This window comes from Ochotona curzoniae, unplaced genomic scaffold, assembly GCF_017591425.1.
Source record: "Ochotona curzoniae isolate NIBS_2020 unplaced genomic scaffold, NIBS_Ocur_1.0 contig_2404, whole genome shotgun sequence".
Lineage (NCBI taxonomy): Eukaryota > Metazoa > Chordata > Mammalia > Lagomorpha > Ochotonidae > Ochotona > Ochotona curzoniae.
In genome coordinates, this window is record NW_024465451.1 from 8,830,426 (window position 1) to 8,846,821 (window position 16,396).

Here is a 16,396-nt window from a genome sequence, read left to right on the forward strand (position 1 = left end):
TAATTTCTACCTTTTGGAATTGGGGATGGCATATGCCCTCATCTCCATTTCATAAATTCACGTTCCCCTTTGGAATGCTGTAGTTCTGTCTCCTCCCTGGAAGTCCCTTGTTACTACCTAATAGAATTATGTCTGGTGTGATTCTTCCTTACTAGAAGTCAGACTCCATAGGCATAGAAGCTTTTGTTTATTAATTTTTGCAGTGTTGAACTTTAGAAGAGTGTCTGGTATATAGTAGGTGCTCCGTCAATGCTTATTGACTGAATGAACTAGAAATGACTAAATTAGCTTACTCTGGTTTGTGATAAGGAAAAAGGAGAAAGACACAGTAACTTGTTCAAGGTCATGTAACAATTACTTCTAAAACCACATCTTCTACCAGGTAAGAGCTTAATCATGGTTCTTTTATGTGACTTGATACAAATGTGAATTATGGACTTAGCTTTTTATCTCTATGAGCAGGAGTAGGGGAAGTATAATGGAGGAAGCAAATATATACATATATATATATATAGAGAGAGAGAGAGTATTCATTAAATTTAGGTACTTTATCTCTTTCATTAGTCATAAATGATAGGTTATGGCAATCCAGTGACATTGGTAAATTTTACAGATGATGAAATTTGGACTTAAAGAAGCTGAGTAACTTTCCCAAGGGTCACCTAACTAGTAAATGACCAAACTGCATTTGAGCTGAAGCCTGATGAATTCCGCTTGGCTGCAGATCTTCTCCTCCTAAGGCATGGCATAGTTTTTGGGTTTGTGGTCTGAACTGCTTTAAGATTTGCAAATCAGACTACTCTTGAAGATGATCAGATCTGAACAGCTCACATAGAGACTTGTAGAGATTGTTTACATTAAGAAAAATGCCAAGGGGCAGGAGGGTGTGGTGACAGGAGCCTGGTAGGCTGTTGATTCAAAACATGAGCCACAGTTGTGCATGCCCCCTGCAGTTATAATTTAAATTTCAAACTTTAAAACCAGGAATTAATTCTGAACAAGTATAGAAAGGCGATTTTTAAACAAGCGTTCAATTTATGCTCTTTGTTCATTTTAGGTTTATTTTATTAGAAAGGCAGAATTAACATAGAGAGAGGGACAGAGTTCACTCCCCTAGCACGTGCAATAGCTAGAGCAGTCCCAGCCCAGGCCAGGAGCCACAGGCTTCATCCAGGTTTCCCATGTGACAAAGATCCAAGTACTTGAGCCATCATCCGCTACCTCCCAGAATGCATTGACAGGAAGCTGAATCAGAAGTGGAGGGTGGGACAGGATCCCAGGCACCCTCCAACCGGACGCCCAGCTAGACCGTGCCCAGTGCCAACTCTGAACAGTGATTTTGTCACATTTGTGCAGTGCAACTACTTCTGAGTGTGTTTGGTAGTATTTTTTTTAATCCAGTCATTTGTTTATTCTCAAACTTTATTTTTGACTAGATTCTGACTTAGAAGTGGATGCGTTCAGGGAAGACAGCCTGCATCTATCTCTTGGCCATCTGCTGCTGGCGTTTTTCTTTGGCCTCCTGTATTCTCTTGGCCGGAAGTTTGGCATGTTCTCCAGCCTCTTCCTTATTTTTCTTAGTCTGTTGTTTCTTCAGAGCAACGTGCCAGCATTTGTCCTGGAGCATTTGTGGAGTAACAAGACGCTGAAATCTTAGGTGCTTTGGTTCTAGGTTTCTTACTTTCATTGTTTAGAGGCTTTCTTACAACATAATGGTGTACAGCATCTTCTTTAGAGAGATTGAAAACTTTGTGAGTTCTGCTGGCTCTTTTAGGACCCAGGTGATGAGGCACTCTGGTACCAGTCAATCCTGGAATATCTTTCTCTCATTTTTAATTTAAAAATTTTTTTACAACAACCAAGTTGAGAATCCTCAAGTTGGCATTGGCAATTCATCCTCAAACTGGTTTGTATTTTCTTTCTCCAGATCTTCTTGGTCTGTCACAGGAGTGCCCCTTGCTCAGCAGCAGGTGAACCTGGCCATGGTTAAGACACCTTGCTTTATGGGGAAGCCTTGTTTGTCATTTCCACCACTGATCTGCACTGCATAGCCCTTTCACTCCTCCCCCAGAGCATCGGCAGCAACTTCTGTGGTTATGTGCTTCTCATAGAAAGTTCGAAGTTTATGCTCATTGTCCACTGCTATAAGTTTTTGGTAGCCGGTGGCTGGGAAGGAGATATTCAGCTTCATTTTGAAGCTGTTGATCCCGTGTGAGGCACCATGGTGAAGAGTTTGGTAGTATATTTTTTAAAAAATTAATTATTTATCTACTTATTTTTGTTGGAAACTTAGATATACAGAGAGGAGGAGAAACAAAGAGGAAACTCTTCCATCTGCTGATTCACTCCCCAAGTGGCTGCAATGGCCAGAGCTGCGCCATTCTGAAGCCAGGAGCCTGGAGCCTCTTCAGGGACTCCCTCGCAGGTGCAGGGTCCCAAGGCTTTAGGTTGTCCTTGAATGCTTTCCAAGGCTATAAGTAGGGGCTGGATGGGAAGCAGGGCTGCCAGGACATAAACCAGCACCCATATGGGATTCTGGTGCATGCAAGGCGAGGACTTTAGCCTCTTGGCTACTATGCTGGACCCCTGGTAGTACTTTTAAACACTAATAACACAAACAACAATGATATCTAAAATGTAGGACAGGTAGCGAGAGGAAGACTGGAACCCAATTGAAACTGGCTGTCTGTGTAGTAAACAGGCAGATCATAATTACCTGTGTTGCCCAGAGACAGCTGAGAATGGGTGGGGAGAGGTCACACCCATCATCTTTGGAGAAATGATGGGAGTAAATCACTCTTGGTTTCCAGTCCGGTTCACTCCAGCAGCATTCACTTTAATTCAGAGTCACAGTGGTGATACGGACTTCGGGTTGGCACCATGCCACCCCCAGATTATCCAAGGTGAAGGTTGAAGGCTTTTTTTTTCTTTCTTTTTTGTGTCAGAGAGTTGTCCTTGGGTACAACAGCCATTCATTTTGAACTTCCTATTAGCTTTCTCTCAGGTGGCTTTGTGTAGCCTCCTTTAGAAAGGAGGGTGGGACAGAGCTGATGCAGCACAGAGGAGGAGATAGTGAAAGTGGCAGGAAAACAAAGGACTAATTAGGAGCTTCCTCTGCCTTTGGGGAGTTCAGGACCTTTTTAGTAGCTGGTTGCTGAGATCAGGGCTGTGGTTGGTACCCAGGAGAAGGGGAGAGGGAAACAGAATGGTCGGCGCTTGGTGCTAGTCCAAGGAACTTGTTAGAAATGCAGAATGGTGGGATTCTGCTGAACTAGTCTTCATTTTAGTAAAATTCTCAGGTGACTGCACATTGTAAAGTCTGAGAAGCACAAAGTTTGTGATTGAGTAGTTCAATCTGTATAGACCTGGTGTTGAACCTCGTTTTGCCAGTTACTTGCTCTGTGTGCTTGAATAAATTCTTTAACCCCTCTTTGTCTTTTTCCTTTTTCCTTTTTTTTTTCTCTTGCTTGCTTTGTCACCTGCCTTTTTTTTTTTAATGATTTATTTATATTTGAAAAAGCAGAGAGGGAGAGAGAAAAAGATTGACTTTCCAGCTGCTGCTCACTCCTAGGTGGGGCCAGGCTGAAGCCAGGAGTGAGGAGCTCCGTTTTGGTCTCCCGTGTGGGACTCAGGTAGTTGGACTTGTGCTCATTGACAGAGACATGGCTCAGCAGGGGAGCAGGCAGGACTTGAGCCAGCACTCAATACGGGATGCTGGTGTTATAGGAGGCAGCTTAACTCGGCGCACTGCAACATGGGCTCTATGTCCGTTTCTCTTCCGCAGAATAAGAAACTGTTGGGGAGAGTAAAAACATTGGGGCTATTGGAAGAATAAAGAAAATATTGATGCATTTTGTGATTGATGATGTCTAATGGGATTTTTAAAAAAGATTAGTTCATTGGGGCTCATGCTGTAGAATGTAGTAGGTGCCACATCCCATGTGGGCACTGATTCATGTCCCTGCTGCTTCACTTCTGATCCAGCTCTCTGCTATGACCTGGAAAAACAGCTGAGGATGACCCAAGTCCTTGTGCCCCTGAACTCATGTGGAAGACCCAGAAGAAGCTCTTGGCTTTGGATAAAATAGCTCTTGCCGTGGAAACCACTTGGGGAGAGAACCAGTGATGGAAGATCAATGACTGTCCTTCCCTCTCTTTTTATTGGAAAGGCAGATGCACACAGAGAAGGAGATACAGAAAGAAAGATCTTCCATTTGCTGGTTTATTCCACAAGTGGCTGCAATGGCCAGAGCTGAGCATATCTGAAGCCAGGAGCCACGAGCTTCTTCCAGATCTACTACACAGGTTGCAGGGTCCCAAGGCTTTGGGCTGTCCTTGACTGCTTTCCCAGGCCACAGGCAGGGAGTTGGATGGGAAGTGGAGCAACCGGGACATGAACCAGCACCCATATGGGATCTTGGTGTATGCAAAGTGAGGACTTTAGCCAGTGGCCTACCACGTTGGGCCCATGAATAAATATTTAATAAATTTATTTATTTGAAAGAGCAACAGAGAGAAATCTTTATCTGTTTATTCACTTCCCAAATACCTGCAATAGCCAGGGCTGGGCCAGAGTGAAGCTAGGAGGCAGGAGCACCTCTCATGGGTGGCAGAGGCCCAGGTACTTGGACCATATTCCACTGCTTTCCCAGATGCATTAGTAGAGAGCTGGATCAGAAGTGGAACAGCCAGGACTCAAACTGGCACTCTGGTACGAGGTGATGTCTTAGCCCAGTTTCAGTGTGCCATAACACCAGCCCCTGCTTAATGGAATTTAACATATTAAACGCTGAGCCTGGCACAGAGTAAATGCTTGATAACTGTTATTATTAAGTTGTGCAAGTTACCAGAATTAAAAGTCTATCTTTCTTTTCTTTCCTTATCTCTTGATGAGTGCTTTGTCTGCAGTTTTATAAAGCTGCTATCATGTTTAGACTTTGGTGTTTTGCTTAGCATTATTTAATAGTAGTTGCAGCAAGATTAACAGCCAAACACAGCACTCACTAATACACCAGGCACTTGTTTTAGTACTTTGTGTTTTATTCATTTATTTATTCAGTATTAGAGCAACCATATGAAGTAAGTATTTTTATCTTCATTTTCAGAAAACAGAACAGAGATGAAGTGACTTGCCTAAGGTCACATAGTCAATAAATGGCAGAGCCCAGATTTGGACTGCAGCAATCTGATTCCAGCACTGTGCAGTTTATTTTCATGAGTTGTTATCCTCAAACTTAAAGTGTTATGAAATTCAGGAGGCTTTGGTTGGATACCTGATTCTGCCACTGACTTACCTGTGACCTTGATGAAGTCAATTTTCTTCTTTGGCTTGTTTCCTTGTGAACATAGAGAATTTATAACATAGAGACTTCATTCAACACAATGTGATTTCAATCAAAAGCTTGGAAACAAATCCTAACCGGGAATTTGGTTCAAGATTACCTGTTCATGCAGGTTGCAATGGTGAAGAACAAGGGGATTGAATCTTGGCTCAGCTACTTAGTGGCTATATGACCTTAGGCAACTTAACTTCTCTAAATATCGATTACCTCATGAATAGTGGAGAGAATACTGATTCATACCTTGCAGGGATATTGTGAGATGGAATAAATTAATGTGTATTAACACCTAGCCCATGTGAGGCATGCTTTGGATATCCAGTAGATGAATTAGTAGTCCTTACTTTCATTCGCATGGTTAAGAAAGCAAATGGAACACAGTCAAATGGATCTGGAGTCTCTCTTGATCTTAAGGTTTTTTCCTATAATGCTAATTGAGAAGCGAGAGTTAGTAGTGAAAGGAGTACACATGTTATTTTGTTTTTAAATAACCTACCTTCTGGGCAGGGCATAATGGCTCAATTGGCAAATTCTTCCCCTTCAAGTACCAAGCTCCTATATGGATACTCATTCGTGTCCCGGATGCCCCACCTCACATCCAGTTCCCTCCTTATGGCCTTGGTTGGAAAGCAGCATAGGACGGCCCAAAGCCTTGGGACTCTGTACCCGTGTGGGAGACCCAGAGCAAACTCCTCACTCTTGGCTTCAGATTGCCTTAGCTCTGGCCATTGCACCCATCTGGGGAGTGACCAGCAGATGGAAGATCTTTCTCTCTCTCTCCTTCTTTCTATAAATCTTTCTTTCCAATAAAGATAATTTTTTAAAATAACTGACCTGATCTTAGATTAAAACTCTTTTTAAAATTACATAGTTTACAATAGGATGAAGGCTAGGTTTTTGTTTTGTTTAAAGATGGTGTGTAGTTTCCTGGAGCCACCATAATGCAGTACCACAAACTGGGTGGCTTAAACAACAGAAATGTACTGTTTTAGAATTCTGTAGCAGTCAAAAATGAAGTTGTCAGTGGAGGTTGCTTCCTTCTGAGGGTTGTGAGAGAGAATGTTTTCTGTGCCTTTCTTTTAAAATTGAAGAAAATTATTTGGAAGAGCTGAAGTGGTGGTAGGTGATGATCTCTCTCTCTCTATACACACACACATATATATATACACATACACACATATATAAATGTGTATAAATGAATATATATACATGTATGTATGTATATATATTATTATTATTTTTAAAGATCTTGCATTTGCTCCTCCAGTGGCTGCAATGACCTGAGCTGATTGATCTGAAGCCTGCACCAGGAGCTTCTTCTGGATCTCCCACAGGGGTGCAGAGGAGACCGGACTGGTCCATCTTATGTTGATTTCCCAAAACATTAGCAGGGAGCTGGATGGGATCTGGAAGAGCTGGGACAGGAACGGAAGTTCATGTTGGATGCTAGCTCTTGCAGGCAGAGAATTAACCAACCAAGCCATCATGCCAGCCCCAGAAGATACCTTCAATCCGCTGTTTCACTTCCCAAACTCCTCTATCAACCAGGACTGGCTGGGAACTCCCTGTGGCTCTCCCGCGTGGGTGGTGGAGATCTGAAGACTTGAGCCATTGTCTGCTAGCTGCCAGGATGTATGTACATCAGTGGGAAGCAGGATCAAAGGTGGAGAAGCCCTGACTCCAACCAGGCACATCCCCAGGTAGTGGCTTAACTGCTGTGCTCCAAGCTCTGTTCTCCATGCCTCTTAGCTCTTGGTGCCCTCAGGGGTTCCTTGGTTCCCAGTGTTCTGCAGATTCTGCACACATTGTCAGTGTCAGTAGGGCCTCTGGGTGGAAGAACACTAGTCATATGGGTTGACTTCTTTGTAAGATTTGTTTGAAAGGCAGAGCAGCAGAAAAGGATGGAGACACACACATAGACACACGCACAGAGCGTTTTCATCTGCTGGTTTACTCCCCACATGGACATAGCAGCTAGGGCTGTGGTTTCCCAAATGGCTTTTAACAGGGCTGCGCTCAGCCAAAGCTAGAAGTAAGAAGTCAGGAGCCGCATCCTGCTCTGCCATATAGGTGTAGGGGGTCTAAGTACCTGGACCAGCGTTCATCAGGGAGCTGGGTCAGAAGTGGAGCAGCTGGGATTAACTGGCATTCCATTCTGTGCTACTGGGGTAACTGCACCACAATTTCAGGACCCCCTCTATGACTTCTGACCTTGATCAGTTATAAAGATCCTAACCACTATGGTTTATGTGAAAATATATATAAATATATATAAATATATATAGTTTGGTAGATATAATTCAACCCCTAACAGTTGGGTTAGCTACTTTGTATTCTGGACAGAAAAGCATGTGAGAACTTAATGTTTGCCAGTCTTCTAAGATTTATTACTAAGGTTTAAAAAATTTTTTTTTTTTATTGGAAAGTCAGATCTACAGAGAAAAGGATAAACAGAGATTTTTCCATCTGCTGATTCACTCTCCAAGAGTGACTGCAATGGCCAGAGCTGAGTCGACATGAACCCAGCAGCCAGGAGCTTCTGGGTCTCCCACGCGGGTGCAGGGTCCCAAGGCTTTGGACCGTCCTCGACTGCTTTCCCAGGCCACAAGCAGGGAGCTGGATGGGAAATGGAGCAGCTGGGGTATGAACTGATGCCTGTATGGGATCCTGCTGGTTGCAAGGTGAGGATTTAACTACTAGGCTAGCGTGCCTCCCCCGTCCCGCTCCCTCCCCCCGGCCTTTTTTTTTTTCAAGTATAACTTCTGCATTATTTTTCTGCAGGATACCTTCAATTCTTATAGACTCTACTTGTAGGTGGAAAATTAATCTTTGAGCCATCTCACTAGCCTCTCCCTCTTCTTTGTCATTTTGGCAGTAATGGCTCATAAGAAAACAGTAAGATTTATTTATTTTTATCAGAAAGGAAGAAAGAAAGAATAGATGGAGAGAAAGGTCTTCCATCTGCTGGTTTACCTCCCAAATGACCGCAATGGCTCGAGCTGAGCTGATGTGAAACCAGGAGCCAGGAGCTTTTTCCAGGTTTCCCACGTGAGTGCTGGCTCCCAAGGCTTTGGGCCATTCTCTGCTGCCTTCCCAGGTAATAAGCAGGGAGCTTGATGTGAGGTGGGCCAGCCAGGACATGGACAGGTGTGCATATGGGATCCTGTTGCTTGTGAGGGGAAGATCAGCCAATTGAGCCATCAGCCATTGTGCCAGGACCTCCATTTAATTCTCTTAAGAAGTAGGTATTATTGTCATAATATCAGGGGAGAAAGGTGAGGCTCAGCCAGTGTTAACAACTTGTCCAAGGTCACATCCAGTAAACGACAGAGCAAGCACTCAGATGTAATTCCACCAGACTTCAAATCTTCCACTCTTAACTGAAGTATTTTAGCTTCTCCTTCACTTCCTTGAATAGCGCTGTCTGTCCTGAACCTCCTTCTTTTCTCTTAAAATTCCTCATTCTGGAATCCTGCTGAGAAAAGTGACCTTTACTTGCATGCTTGTGAGTTCTCATTGTTTCTAAGTGGGAAAGGGAGTGTGACTTCAATCGGGTTTTTTGTTTTTGTTTTTGTTTTCATATCTAGTGAGTTAAGTCTTGCCAGGAGGCCCTAGTCAGGTGTGAGACATTGTGAGTTATTTAAAAAAAAAAAAATCCTAGAACTTAGGAGAAGACAAACACAGACCTACTCTGTTGACTTAATCTCTGTTGTTATTGTAACATTGCATGCATTGTTATGAAGTTAAGCAGAAATTGTCAAGTTTTCTAGTCTGTTTTCCACCTCATCCCACTGGTCAGGGTAACTACTTGAAGTTCAAGCTTTAGTTTGTACTCTGGCTTTTTTTTTTTTTTTGCCAGACTGACTTTGGAACTGCCCCTCTATCTCCTTCTCCTTTGTGATGTCTCCTCCTGTCTGTCTCATTAGCGTGGCCTCTTCGTTGTTCTTATTACCGTTCACCTGGCTTAGTTTGAAGTTCCTAGGACACCTGGGATTTGTACCTTTGGCAGAGCACCCTTTCTCACTAAGTCTCTCCCAGCACTTATAAAATTCTAGCTCTCTTTTTTTTGTTGTTTTTTTTAAAGATTTATTTATTTTTATTGCAAAGTCAGATATACAGAGAGGAGGAGAGACAGAGAGGAAGATCTCCCGTCCGATGATTTCACTCCCCAAGTGATTCCTACAGTCAGAGCTGCACCAGTCAAAAGCCAGGAGCCAGGAGCTTCTTCTGGGTCTCCCACGCAGGTGCAGGGTCCCAAGGCTTTGGGCCTTCCTTGACCGCTTTCCCAGGCCACAAGCAGGGAGCTGGATGGGAAGTGGGGCTGCCGGGATTAGAATCGGTGCTCATATGGGATCCTGGCATGTTCAAGGTAAGGACTTTAGCCACTAGGCCACCATGCCGGGCCCCAGTCCTAGCTATCTTTAGAGCCAACTCTGAATCCTTTGCAACTTATACTAACCCATGATAATTCACTCAGCCTTTGAACTCCTAACTTTAACAACTGCCACTCGTATGCCAGTTGTGTGAAGTCCTGTGAATCATTATCTGTATTTTATTATTTGCTGTATAACTTCATACTTATTTGCTCAACTGGATTATATTGTAAGATGTATGGATTTTGCTGTACTCTTCTTTGTTCCCCATTTGATCTAGCGTACTGCCCTACATTAAGCAGTTGTTCGTGAAATGTTGACCTGTTGGATTTTGTTGGTAGTTTACACCCTTTTCATGATCATGTGTTCAGAGCCGGAAGCCTGAGGGAACACTTGACTGGCTGACACTGACATCATCCTGGCTGCCTGCCAGGATGGGGTGTGTGCCACAGAGGAGTGTCTAGATGAAATACCTATGTAACAGGTTATATTTTCCCTCCTGTAATGAATGGGACTAAGATGTCACTTGGGGAGAAGAGATGGTGTAGGAGGAGACTGAGAGGGGATGGACGGGAGGATGCTACATTGTTAGATATAGGGATATAGCTTTAGTAAAACAATAAATAAAAAGGATGATGTAATTTAGAGAGAAGCTTCTTGGAACCAGTAGAGTAATTTGACAAAACCGGCTTCTCTGGTGCAAACCAGTTATTAATTGCCATTTATTTTCACTGTAATAAAATTGTACCACCCAGTTACTTTCCCATTAGACTGACTCTGGAAAAAGACTTGGGTTTGAATGAAGAAATCCAAGAAAGGTACAGGATGGTTATTGGGGGACAGGGAGTGGGGATACATATCTTTCCCAGTTTTTTTCTACGAGTCCTGGACCTTAAGAATGGTCAGAACCTCCTTGTGTTTGCCGGTATTGAGTTGCTACTTAAGTGATAAGAAGCCTTGTGGTTCACACAATTGGCAGATGAGTGGCAGAAGTTAATGTTGTGAGTTCAGAAGCAGAGTGAGTTATGGGTTGCAAAGGATTCACAAACCAAGACGGGAGAACTTGAACTGAGCTCCAAAGATAGATTGGATTTTATGAGAACTGTTTATAAAAAGTAAATAGTCTCAGCCCCACCCTTTTAAGCGTGTGTTGTTTTAGGCTAGCTACCTTCCTTCTTTTGTGGGATAATTTAGCTGAAGACTGAGCTGGAGGGAATAACAATACTAAGTGACCTTTTGCAGATCGTTAAACATTGTGGCATTACTGAAACTATCTTGATTTTTGGCCCATGGGAATGATGTGGGTTTGGGTGTCTATTCCTTTCTCCCTTCAGATAAATCCTCCTACACGGTCCCATTCTCTGGCCCTGGGAGGGACAGACAGTGGGGAGAAGCTCATACACTATTTCATTGTTCAGGTCCTTTCCTGGGTGCGGTTGTGTAGAACTTCCTCTGAGAGCTGACTCAAGAGTTCTTTTCCACCCTGGAACTGTTCTTGTTCTTACATGCTGTCCCAATTACAGCCTTGGAATTTTGGACAGCATCACCTGGAAGTGTTAAGTTGGGAGTGAGGAAGGTAAAGACTTTTAGGAAAGCAGTTTGTTCATCTTTGTGTCTCTATGATGGTGGCACCATGCTCAGCTGAAAGCAGATGTCCATAAAGTAGATTGAGTTGAATAATAGAGGGCTGCACGTGTAGCATGTTGAATTGGAAGACATGGGTAGAAAGTGGAACCGGATAAAGGAACTTTTATTTTTGAGAGTTTCTTTGAGAAGCAGTTGTTTTGCAGTTCTGTTTTATAGGAGAGCACTTAGTTCGGTCTGACTAATGATAAGGTTTGTAGACACTGTCACCCTCCTGTGGCAGGGACTAAATATGCTTACCTATCTCTCAGCAAGTGGAGTGGCTCAGGATTGCATTGGGAGTAGGGAAAGAAAGTCTTGAGCTCCTGCTAGCCAGGCACTGTGGGTGCACAGCACTCTTGTTGTGATGATTGCTGTAGGCGCAAAAGAGCAGCACCTCTGCCCCTTCTCTTACACCTCATGTTCAGCCACAACCTCAGATTGAGTGAATGCATATGAAATACGGAGGTCAGCTGTAGTTGTTGGCAAACGTTCCTAATGGTTTCTCTGGGTATTGTGCAATGGTTCCTTTTTGGCTCTTCTCCTCTGTCCATCAGGTAAGTAAGGGGTTTGTGGTGATGTGGTTTTGGTTGATGTTAGGGCACGAGATACCTTCATTTTCTCGGTTTAACTAGCAAATATTCAACTCTCTAATAATATGACCCAGCTTGAAATTTTTTTACCCAGCGGGTGGCTGAAGCCAGGAAGGAACCAGACCTTGCACTCCCTGACAAGAGAATGGAGCAGTCATTTTCCTGAGCACAGCTTGGATTCTGGTCAACTGGTTTCCTGTCTATGTAGGGATGTGTTTCCTCCCTCAAACTTATGGAAGAAATGGATATTTTTTCATTTCCTGTTTGATAGCATATTTTCTTTTTTTTTTTTTTTTTTAAATTTTTATTATTTTTTCATTGGAAAGGCAGATATACAGAGAGGAGAGACAGAGAGGAAGATCTCTTCCGTCCGATGATTCACTCCCCAAGTGAGCGCAACGGGCCGATACTATGCCGATCCGAAGCCAGGAGCCTCTTCTGGGTCTCCCACGCGGGTGCAGGTTCCCAAAGCTTTGGGCTGTCCCACGCGGGTGCAGGTTCCCAAAGCTTTGGGCTGTCCTCGACTGCTTTCCCAGGCCACAGGCAGGGAGCTGGAAGGGAAGCGGGGCTGCCGGGATTAGAACCGGCGCCCATATGGGATCCCGGGCGTGCAAGGCGAGGACCTTTAACCACTTGCGCCACCGCGCTGGGCCCTGATAGCATATTTTCTGAAGACTAGGAGACACTGGGAGACTCTAAATCAGTTGGGATGGGTTGGGGGAGGGAAGGAGGCTGCTTTCATTTTTTTTAGCAGAAAGGCACCATTTGAGGAATTCAAAGCACATTTACAAAGCCACACTTCCTTGTTCTCTTGGGAGAAACACAGACCTAAGAGGATTGTTTTCAATTCCTTTCCTGGGCTGTACTTACTGGACTTAAGGCGTTACAGCCTCGTCTCCAACTTAGGTCACAAAAATCTGCCTCCTCATGGGCACACGCATACTGTGGATTCCACTCTTGCCACATCCTCTGGTCAGATCTTTTGGTACCAGAATATATTGGGCAGCAACTGTTGGTCCCTGGTGGAAGTGACACCATCCTTGGTATGAAACTGGCAGGATGCCCCTTGGAACCCTGACCCATTCATTGAATGACACAGGCTGGAATTGGAATCTGGCTGGCCAGATTTCCTGTGCTATCTTCCACACAGTCTCTGGCTTCCTCTCTGGGAGGGGACGGTAGAGGATTATTGAGAAGCAGCGCCTCCTGTGGACATACATAGCCACTTCTGCTTTCCCAACCACAAGCTGTCCGTCCTGTCTGGCCTGTTCCTCCCTGATCCATCTAGAGTGAAAGCAGAGAACCAGAGAAGACTAGCTGGGAGGAAGTCTTCAAGACCCCTTTGCTTCTCATGGAGCTTTATTTAGTGTTTAGGCAACAGAGATTTAATTTTGGAAATTGTTGTTTAAGGAATATTTTTCTTAGATTTTTTTGTTTTTAAATTAACTTAGTTTTTTTTTTTCTTGACCTTGAAGAAGTCCTTAAAAATTCCTAGAAAATGGGGAATTGTTTTGGAGATTATGAGGAATTTGCTTTTTGAGCTTTGTACTAATAGTTTTTCCTGGCTTATTAAGGTTTTTGCATGATCAAGTGACTGGTGTGTTAAAGCTTTTGGATATTATTGGAGGAATAGCCTTGTAAGTGGGAGGAGAGGGAACACATATTTAACTTTATTAGTAAAATCTTGGGCCCAGCGGTATGGCCTAGTGGCTAAAATCCTCGTGGCTAAAGTCCTCGCCTTGAATGCACTGGGATCCCATATGGGTGCTGGTTCTAATCCTGACAGCTCCGCTTCCCATCCAGCTCCCTGCTTGTGGCCTGGGAAAGCAGTTGAAGATGGCCCAAAGCCTTGGGACCCTGCACCTGCAAAATCTGGAAGAAGCTCCTAGTTCCTGACTTTAGATTGGCTCAGCTCCAGCCATTGTAGCCACTTGGGAAATGAATCAATGGACAGAAGATCTTCCTCTCTGTCCCTTCTCCTCTTTATGTCTGACTTTGGTCTGTTTCCCAAATGCCTGCGGTAGCTGGTCTGGTCCCAGTTCAGGACCCTGTGATTCCATCTAGTGGCAGGACCCTGGCGCTTGCTGCATCATCTTCCTAAGCTGCATCAGAAGAAAGCGTGATCAGAATGGGTGCAGCAGGATCTGACTAGCACTCTGAGAGGAGATCCAGGCATCTCAAAGACAGCTCCCCCACTCTGCCACAATGTCCATGCTTCTACATTGAGTCATGGAAACAATGTGAACTTTTTCTTGTAAAATGTGACACAAAGTGGCCATTTCAACAAGTCTGAATGAACAGATCAGCATTGCCACTTACATTTGTGTTGTTGTGGGACTCCACCAGCAGTCATCTCCTGGACCTTCTCATCCTCCCAAAAGTGAAATCCCATACTTGTTATATAGTAACTCTCCTTCCGTGACCCCATTCTACCTACTAGGCACTGCGTACCAGTGGGATCACATTGATACATGCCCTTTTGTGACTGGCTTTGTTTCACGTAAATGATCTCTTTAAGGTTCATTTCTATTACCATACATAAGAATTTCCTACCCTTTTAAGGCTAAAGAAGAGTTCATTATTTGTATATGCCACTTGTATGTATCATTTATTGGTTGATGAACAGGTTGCTGGTAACATTGTTTTTAGTAGTAATGGTGTTGAATTGATTTTCTAGCTTCGGCTGTCTTCAAAGCTGGGAGGAAGAGGATTGAGCGGGATGATATTGTTGTTTCTGCATTTACTGTGTCTCTGGGCTTTTGGTGCACCAGCTATTTTGAAAGGGGTCTGCCGTTGTGATGTGTCTAGACTTGGTTTCTTCTGCAGAAGTCAGGATCTGAGAAACTCCTGTACAGCAGTGGTGTGATCCCAGTGAATGGGCCACCTTGTGGCAGCCTAGCTCACTAGGGTAGAATTAGTAGGAAGTGTATGTGCACACACACATACACATGCAATTCTATGAGGGGGCCTTAAAATTTTATGGAAAATGTGTATTATGAAAAACTGTTTGCAATTCAAAAGATTTTGTGGGCCCAGTGTGTTAGCCTAGTGGCTAAAGTCCCGGCATGTGCCAGATCCCATATGGACGCCGGTTCTTTTTTTTTTTTAATGATTTATTTTTATTGCAAAGTCAGATATACAGAGAAGGAAAGACAGATAGGAAGATCCTCCATCCGATGATTCACTCCCCAAGTGATCACAACGGCTGGTGCTGACCAGGAACCAGGAACCTCTTCTAGGTCTCCCACATGGGTGCAGGGTCCCAAGGCTTTGGGCTGTCCTCGACTGCCTTTCCAGGCCACAAGCAGGGAACTGGATGGGAAGCGGGGCTGCCGGGATTAGAATCAGTGCCCATATGGGATCCCGGTGCGTTCAAGGTGAGGACTTTAGCTGCTAGGCCACTGCGTCGGGCCCTGGGCACCGATTCTAATCCCGGCAGCCCCGCTTCCCATCCAGCTCCCTGCTTGTGACCTGGGAAAGCAATTGAGGCGAGAATAAGTGGTTCATTCTGTTTTATCACCAGTCCCCTTTTCTAAGTTTGATGGGACTGCTGTGTCAGTGGGGCTTTTGCCCAGTGGGTTCACAGTTCCAGACACATGGCCTCACTGCACTCCCCTACGAAGACTGGCGTGCTTTCATATTCTCTGCTTCTGTAACTTTAATGCCTAAACATCAATTACATTTAAAATGTTATTCGGGATTATTTTATGCTGTCAACATAATACAAATAAATGAATTATACTAAATTAATATAAGGCTGTTTCTTAGTAGTCAATTCAGATTTTATAAGTATGAAAAATTCTGCATGTGTTTTGTTAAGGATACTACAGGAGACAATCAAAAATTAATCTTAAAACTAATCTGTTTTAGAGAAACATAGGTTAAACATGAACGACAGCAGGGGGCACTTGTATGACAGTGAAACAAAGCACAGGAATGTCTGGTTTGAAATTTGAGCCTCTTCGTTGGAAGTTTCATGTTTCTTCCGATTGCAGCTTACTGCATGTAAAACCAACAGTTGGATTTTAAACGCAAGATTTTAAATGTAAGATACTGATTATATTTACTTTTGTTGATTAAAAATGGACTTTGTCAAAGTTTGTTTCCTTTTTTTTTTTAAAGAGTCGTTCATTTTTATTTGAAAGGCAGAGTTACAGAGAGAAGGAGAGAATTTTGATTTACTAGCTGATTCCCCAAATGGCCTCAATGGCTGGAGCTAGGCTGATCCAAAGCCAGAAGCCAGGAGCTTCATGGGTACATGGGCCAAGCAGTTGGACCAGCCTGACTTCGGGACCGGCTCCTGGCTTCAGATTGGCTCAGCTCCGGCTACTGTGGCCACTTGGGGAGTGAGCCAGTGGATGGAAGATCTTTTTCTCTGCCTCTCCTCCTATCTGTGTATCTGCCTTTACAATAAAAATAAATAAATCTAAAAAAAAAGTATATTATGTTGGGGCTGGCAGGGTGGCAT

General features: G+C 43.8%; 1 protein-coding gene and 1 pseudogene across 4 annotated transcripts in view; one reads left to right on the forward strand and one right to left on the reverse strand.

Moving 5' to 3' along the window:
• Positions 1-16,396, forward strand: part of MACF1 (microtubule actin crosslinking factor 1) — a 366,624-nt gene that overhangs the window by 35,698 nt on the left and 314,530 nt on the right. The window lies entirely within an intron of this gene.
• LOC121152276 lies at positions 1,423-2,191 on the reverse strand (annotated as a pseudogene).